Source organism: Triticum dicoccoides, chromosome 6B (genome assembly GCF_002162155.2).
Source record: "Triticum dicoccoides isolate Atlit2015 ecotype Zavitan chromosome 6B, WEW_v2.0, whole genome shotgun sequence".
In the NCBI taxonomy this organism is placed as follows: Eukaryota; Viridiplantae; Streptophyta; class Magnoliopsida; order Poales; family Poaceae; genus Triticum; species Triticum dicoccoides.
In genome coordinates this window covers 679,692,404-679,700,607 of record NC_041391.1, presented here as the reverse complement: position 1 = coordinate 679,700,607, position 8,204 = coordinate 679,692,404, and positions in this window count along the sequence as shown.

Below are 8,204 nucleotides of genomic sequence, written 5' to 3'. Positions count from 1 at the left end.
CCCCACCATGGCAGTCACTGACGCCCTCGCCGCCCCCGCCGTCGCCCTCGCCGGCCGCCCCCGATGTGAGCCGCCGCCACCACAGCTCTGTTCAGTGTTTTTTTTCATATAATCTGTATTATTTTTTTATTCATTGCATTTTTTGTTTGTATGAATAATGTGGTAGCTATATGATGAATGGATGTAGCTATGTATGTATGAATATAATGTTCATAGCATTTTTTTGTTTATATATGTTTTTTCATATATGTATTATTTTTTTATTTAGGTTAGTAGATATCGATTTTAGGTTAGTGCATTTTAGGTTAGTGTAGAGGAAAAAGTAAAATTAGTAAGTACTACTCGATTTTAGGTTAGTGCTTAGTAGTTGAACTAGTTGATTTAATAAAACTACTTTATTAAATTTTACTATATATAGAAGTAGTTTATGTTTAGTAAGTACTACTTTATTTTATTTATTTATAGTAAGTGCTTAGTAGTTGAACTAGTTGATTTAATAAAACTACTTTATTTTACAATATATAGAAGTAGTTTATTTTTAGCAAGAAAATTATTAGAACTAGTTTATTTTTTTAGTTCAAGCAATTAATCCCGCATCGATATCGACGATGCCTATCCCGCATCCTCGTCGTCGACTCGGCGGAGGAGGCCGGCTTGATCAGAGGGGCCATGTCCGGGACTGGGCTCCACCGGGCTGGTATTGGGAGGTGCTACCTTCCAGGGGGCGTAGGTTGGTGAGGAGCCAGCCCGTTGTTGACCCGATCCTTGTTTGGTGGCGGTCACGTGGGCCATTGACGGTGCCGAGGCTTCCGGACACCACGGAGGTGGTACGTCACTGATACATCTCCAACGTATCTATAATTTTTTATTGTTCCATGCTAATATATTACTCGTTTTGGATGTTTATGGGCTTTACTTTACACATTTATATCATTTTTGGACTAACCTACTAACCGGAGGCCCAGCCCGTATTGTTGTTTTTTTGCCTATTTCAGTGTTTCGAAGAAAAGGAATATCAAACGGAGTCCAAACGGAATGAAACCTTCGGGAGCGTGATTTTTGGAACGAACGTGATCCACGGGACTTGGAGTGGAAGTCCAGAAACGATTGAGGCGGCCACGAGGGTGGAGGCCCCCCCCTACTGGGCGTGCCCCCCTGTCTCGTGGGCCCCTCGGGCATCCACCGACCTACTTCTTCCTCTTATATATACCCATGTACCCCGAAAACATCAGAGGCGGCCACGAAAAACTATTTCCACCGCCGTAACCTTCTGTATCCGCGAGATCCCATCTTGGAGCCTTCACCGGCACTCCGCCGGAGGCGGAATCGACCATGGAGTGCTTCTTCATCAACACCATAGCCTCTCCGATGGGTTGTGAGTAGTTTACCACAGACCTTTGGGTCCATATTTATTAGCTAGATGGCTTCTTCTCTCTCTTTGAATCTCAATACCATGTTCTCCTCGATCTTCTTGGAGATCTACTCGATGTAACTCTTTTTGCGGTGTGTTTGTCGAGATCTGATGAATTGTGGGTTTATGATCAAGTTTATCTATGAGAAATATTTGAATCCCTCTGAATTCTTTTATGTGTGATTAAGTTATATTTACAAGTCTCTTCGAATTATCAGTTTGGTTTGGCCTAATAGATAGATCTTTCTTGCAATGGGAGAAATGCTTAGCTTTGGGTTCAATCTTGCGGTGTCCTTTCCCAGTGATAGCAGGGGCAGCAAGGCACGTATTGTATTGTTGCCATCGAGGATAAAAAGATGGGGTTTATATCATAATGCATGAGTTTATCCCTCTACATCATGTCATCTTTCTTAATGCGTTACTCTGTTCTTGATGAACTTAATACTCTAGATGCATGCTGGATAGCGGTCGATGTGTGGAGTAATAGTAGTAGATGCAGGCAGGAGTCGGTCTACTTGTCACGGACGTGATGCCTATATACATGATCATGCCTAGATAATCTCATAATTATTCGCTTGTCTATCAATTGCTCGACAGTAATTTGTTCACCCACCATAATACTTATTCTATCTTGAGAGAAGCCACTAGTGAAACCTATGGCCCCCAGGTCTATCTCTTATCATATAAGCTTTCAATCTACTTTTATTTGCATCTTTACTATTCCTATCTATATTATAAAATACCAAAAATATATTTATATTATCATATTATCTCTATTGGATCTCACTTTCGCAAGTGGCCGTGAAGGGATTGACAACCCCTTTATTGCATTGGTTGCAAGTTCTTGTTTGTTTGTGTAGGTGCGTGGGATTTCTGAGGAACCTCCTACTGGATTGATACCTTGGTTCTCAAAAACTGAGGGAAATACTTACGCTACTATTGCTGCATCACCTTTTCCTCTTCAAGGCAAACCAACACAAGCTCAAGACGTAGGAAGAAGGATTTCTGGCGCCGTTGCCGGGGAGGCTTACACCAAGTCAAGTCAAGATTCGACCTCCCGCCAACGTGCGATTTCTGGCGCCGTTGCTGAGGAGGTCTTTGGTCAAGTCAAGACATACCAAGTACCCATCAGAAACTCATCTCCGTTGTATTTACTTTATTTGCTATTTGCCTGTCATTTTCCTCTCCCCCACTTCACCCTTGTTGTTTTATTCGCCCTCTCTTTCCCAATCTCCTATCTCTTTCGCTTGCCTTTTTGTTTGCTTGTGTGTTGGATTACTTGTCGTGATGGCGCAAGATAATACCAAATTGCGTGATTTCTCCAATACCAATAATAATGATTTCCTTAGTATTCCAATTGCTCCTCTTAATGATGTTGAGTCTTGTGAAATCAATGCTGCTTTGTTGAATCTTGTTATGAAAGATCAATTCTTCGGCCTTCCTAGTGAAGATGCCGCTACCCATCTAAACAACTTTGTTCATTTGTGTGAGATGCAAAATAATAAAGATACGGATAATTATATTGTTAAATTGAAGTTATTTCCGTTTTCACTTAGAGATCGTGCTAAAGTTTTGTTTTTGTCTTTGCCTAAGAATAGTATTGATTCGTGGAATAAGTGCAAAGATGCTTTTATCTCTAAGTATTTTCCTCCCGCTAATATCATCTCGCTTAGGAACGATATTATGAATTTTAAACAACTTGATCATGAGCATGTTGCCCAATCTTGGGAAGGAATGAAATTGATGATTCGCAATTGCCCTACTCATGGTTTGTATTTATGGATGATCCTACAAAATTTTTATGCCGGATTGAATTTTGGTTCTAGAAATCTTTTAGATTCGTCCGCGGGAGGCACATTTATGGAAATCACCTTAGGAGAAGATACAAAACTCCTTGATAATATTATGGCTAATTATTCTCAATGGCACACCGAAAGATCTACTAGTAAAAAGTGCATGCTATAGAAGAAATTAATGTTTTGAGTGGAAAGATGGATGAACTTATGAAATTATTTGCTACTAAGAGTGCTCCTACTGATCTCAATGATATGCCTTTGTCAACTTTGATTGATAATAATAATGAATCTATGGATGTGAATTTTGTTGGTAGGAATAATTTTGGTAACAATGCTTATAGAGGAAACTTTAATCCTAGACCATTCCCTAGTAATTCCTCTAATAATTATGGAAATTCCTACAATAATTCTTATGGTAATTTTAATAAGATGCCCTCTGATTTTGAAAATACTGTTAAAGAATTTATGATCTCTCAAAAGAATTTTAATGCCTTGCTTGAAGAAAAATTGCTCAAAGTTGATGGTTTGGCTAGGAACGTTGATAGACTCTCGCTTGATGTTGATTCTTTGAAACTTAGATCTACTCCTCCCAAGCATGATATCAACAAGTCTCTCAAAGCTATGAGAATTTCCATTGATGACTGCAAAGAAAGAACCGCTAGATTGCGTGCTAAGAAAGATTGCTTTGTAAAGGCGTGTTCTTCTAGTTTTTGTGAAAATAATGATGAAGATATTAAAGTTATTGATGTGTCCCCTATTAGATCTTTGTTTTGCAATATGAATCTTAATAATGATGGGACTGGAGATGAGTCAACTTTAGTTAAAAGGCATCCCAATGATTCGGAGTTTTTAGATCTTGATGTTAAATTTGGTAGAAGTGGGATTGGAGAGGTCAAGACTTTAAATAGGATTGAGAGTAGTGTTAAAGAGTTTATGAATTCAAAAAAGAATTTTAATGCTTTGCTTGAAGAGAAATTTCTTAAAGTTTATGATTTGGCTAGGAACATTGATAGAATTTCTCTTGAAATTGATTCTTTAAAGCTTAGATCTATTCCTCCTAAGCATGATATCAATGAGTCCCTCAAAGCCATGAGAATTTCCATTGATGAGTTCAAGGAAAGAACCGCTAGGATGCGTGCTTCCAAAGATGCCTTTATTAAAGCGTGTTCTTCCAATTCCTATGAAAATCAAGATGAAGATCTAAAAGTTATTGACGTGTCCCCTATTAAATCTTTGTTTTTCAATATGAATCTTGATGAAACTGAATATGATCTTCCCTTACCTAGAAGGCATTCTAAGAATTCAAAGTTTCTAGATCTTGATGATGAAATTGATGAAAGTGGGATTGAAAGAAATAAAAACCCAGATGTTGCTAAACCCACTATTTTGGTTCTCAAGGAATTTAATTATGAAAATTGCTCTTTGATTGGTTGTATTTCCTTGTTGCAATCCGTGCTAGATTCTCCTCATGCTTATAGTCAAAATAAGGCTTTTACCGAACACATTGTTGATGCCTTGATGCAATCTTATGAAGAAAAACTTGAGTTGAAAGTTTCTATCCTTAGAAAACTCTATTGTGAGTGGGAACCTACTATTAAAATTAAAATTGAAGATTATGAATTTCATGCTTTGTGTGATTTGGGTGCTAGTGTTTCTACTATTCCCAAAACTTTGTGTGATTTGCTAGATTTCCGTGACTTTGATGATTGCTCTCTAAACTTGCATCTTGTGGATTCCACTATTGAAAAGCCTATGGGAAGAATTAATGATGTTCTTATTGTTGCAAATATTGTATTTCCTTGTTGAAATCCATTTTGAATTCCTCCTCATGCTTATAGTCAAAATAAAGCCTTTACCAAACATATTGTTGATGCCTTGATGCAATCTTTTGATGAAAAACTTAATTTGGAAGTTTCTATACCTAGAAAACTTAATGATGAGTGGGAACCTACTATAAAGATTAAAATTAAAGATCATGAGTGTTATGCTTTATGTGATTTAGGTGCTAGTGTTTCCACGATTCCGAAAACTTTTTGTGATATTCTAGGTTTTAATTAGTGTTTGTGCCATGTAGAACCTATAGAATAACCTATGGTGATTGTTAATTTGATTCTGCTGAAAAACAGAAATTTTGCGCGCAAGAAAATTATTTTAATAAGTTACAGAAATGTGATTTTGTGTTGATTCTTTTTTCTGTAGATCAATAGAATAATTTCCCAGGACTTCCTATTTTGGTAGGAGTTTTAAAGTTCCAGAAGTATTTGAGAGTTACAGATTGCTACAGACTATTCTGTTTTTGACAGATTCTGTTTTTCGTGTGTTGTTTGCTTATTTTCATGCATCTATGGATAGTATTAAGTGGTATGAACCATAGAGAACTTATAATACAGTAGGTTTAACACCCATATAAATAAGGAATGAGTTAATTATAGTACCTTTTGTGGTGGTTTTTCTTTCTTTCACTAACGGAGCTTATGAGATTTCCTGTTGAGTTTGGTGTTGTGAAGTTTTCAAGTTTTGGGTAAAGATTTGACGGGCTATGGAATAAGGAGTGGCAAGAGCCTAAGCTTGGGGATGCCCATGGCACACCAAGATATTCAAGAATAGCCAAAATACTAAGCTAGGGGATGCCCCGGGAAGGCATCCCCTATTTCGTCTTCGTTTATCGGTAACTTTACTAGGAGCTATATTTTTATTCGCCACATGATATGTGTTTTGCTTGGAGCGTCTTGTATGATATTAGTATTTTATTTTTAGTTTACCGCAGTCATACTTGATGTACACACCTTTTGGGAAGAAGCCCACTTGATTGGAATTTATTAGAATACTCTATGTGCTTCACTTGTATCTTTTGAGCTTGATAGTTTTTGCTCTAGTGCTTCACTTATATCTTTTAGAGCACGGCGGTGGATTAATTTTGTAGAAATTGTTAGTCTCTCATTCTTCACTAATATTATTTTGAGAGTCCTTTAGAAAAGCATGTTATTTTCTATGGTTATAAAATTGGTCCTAGAATGATGAGCATCCAAGTTGGGTATAATAAAAACTATCATAGGAAGTGAATTGGATGCTATGATCAATTTGATACTTGATAATTGTTTTGAGATATGAAGGTAGTGATATTAAATTCATGCTAGTTGGGTGATTATGAATTTAAAGAATGCTTGTGTTGAAGTTAGCAAGTCCCATATCATGCACGTGTGGTGAAAGTTGTGTAACAAATTTGAAACATGAGGTGTTCTTAGATTGTGCATCTTTATGAGTGGCGGTCGGGGACGAGTGATGGTCTTTTCCTACCAATCTATCCCCCTAGGAGCATGTGCGTAGTGATTGGTTTTTGATGACTTGTAGATTTTTGCCATAAGTATATGAGTTCTTTTTCACTAATGCTGATTCCATGGATTACACGCACTCTCACCTTTCCACCATTGCTAGCCTCTTCGGTACCATGCATTGCCCTTTCTCACGTTGAGAGTTGGTGCAAACTTCGTCGGTGCATCCAAACCCCATGATATGATACACTCTATCACACATAAACCTCCTTATATCTTCCTCAAAACAGCCACCATAATAACCTATTATGGCATTTCCATAGCCATTCCGAGATATATTGCCATGCAACTTTCCACCGTTCCGTTTATCATCATGACACGCATCATCATTGGCATATTGCCTTGCATGATCATGTAGTTGACATTGTATTTGTGGCAAAGCCACCATGCATAATTTTTCATACATGTCACTCTTGATTCATTGCCCATACCGGTACACCGCCGGAGGCATTCATATAGAGTCATATATTATTCTAGTTTTGAGTTGTAATTCAATGAGTTGTAAATAAATAAAGTGTGTTGATCATCATTATTAGAGCATTATCCCCAAATAAAAAAAAGAAAGGCCAAAAAAGGCCAAATAAAAAAAGGGAAAGGCCCAAAAAAAGAAAAAAAAGGGGCAATGTTACTATCTCTTTTTCCACAATTGTGCTTCAAAGTAGCACCATGTTCTTCATATAGAAAGTCTTTTATGTTGTCACTTTCATATACTAGTGGGAATTTTTCATTATAGAACTTGGCTTGTATATTCCTATGATGGGCTTCCTCAAAATGCCCTAGGTCTTTGTGAGCAAGCAAGTTGGATGCACGCCCACTAGTTTCTTTTGTTGAGCTTTCATACATTTATAGCTCTAGTGCATTTGTTGCATGGCAATCCCTACTCCTCATGTTGACATCAATTGATGGGCATCTCCATAGCCCGTTGATTATCCTCGTCAATGTGAGACTTTATCCTTTTTGTCTTCTCCACACAATCCCCATCATCATATTCTATTCCATCCATAGTGCTATATCCATGGCTCACGCTCATGTATTGCGTGAAAGTTCAAAAAGTTTGAGATTATTTAAGTACGAAACAATTTCTTGGCTTGTCGTCGGGGGTGTACAAGATGGGAGCATTTTTGTGTGACGAAAATGAAGCATAGCCTAACTATATGATTTTGTAGGGATGAACTTGCTTTAGCCATGTTATTTTGAGAAGACATGATTGCTTTGATTAGTATGCTTGAAGTATTACTATTTCTTGTGTCAATATGAACTTTTATTTTGAATCATTTGAATCTGAACATTCATGCCACAATAAAGAAGATTACATCGAGAATTATGCTAGGTAGCATTCCACATCAAAAAAATTGTTTTTATCATTTACCTACTCGAGGACGAGCAGGAATTAAGCTTGGGGATGCTTGATACGTCTCCAACGTATCTATAATTTTTGATTGTTCCATGCTATTATATTTCCCGTTTTGGATGTTTATGGGCTTTAATTTACACATTTATATCATTTTTGGGACTAACCTACTAACCGGTGGCCCAGCTCGTATTGCTGTTTTTTTCCTATTTTAGTGTTTCGAAGAAAAGGAATATCAAACGGAGTCCAAATGGAATGAAACCTTCGGAGCGTGATTTTTGGAACGAACGTGATCCACATGACGTGTAGTGGAA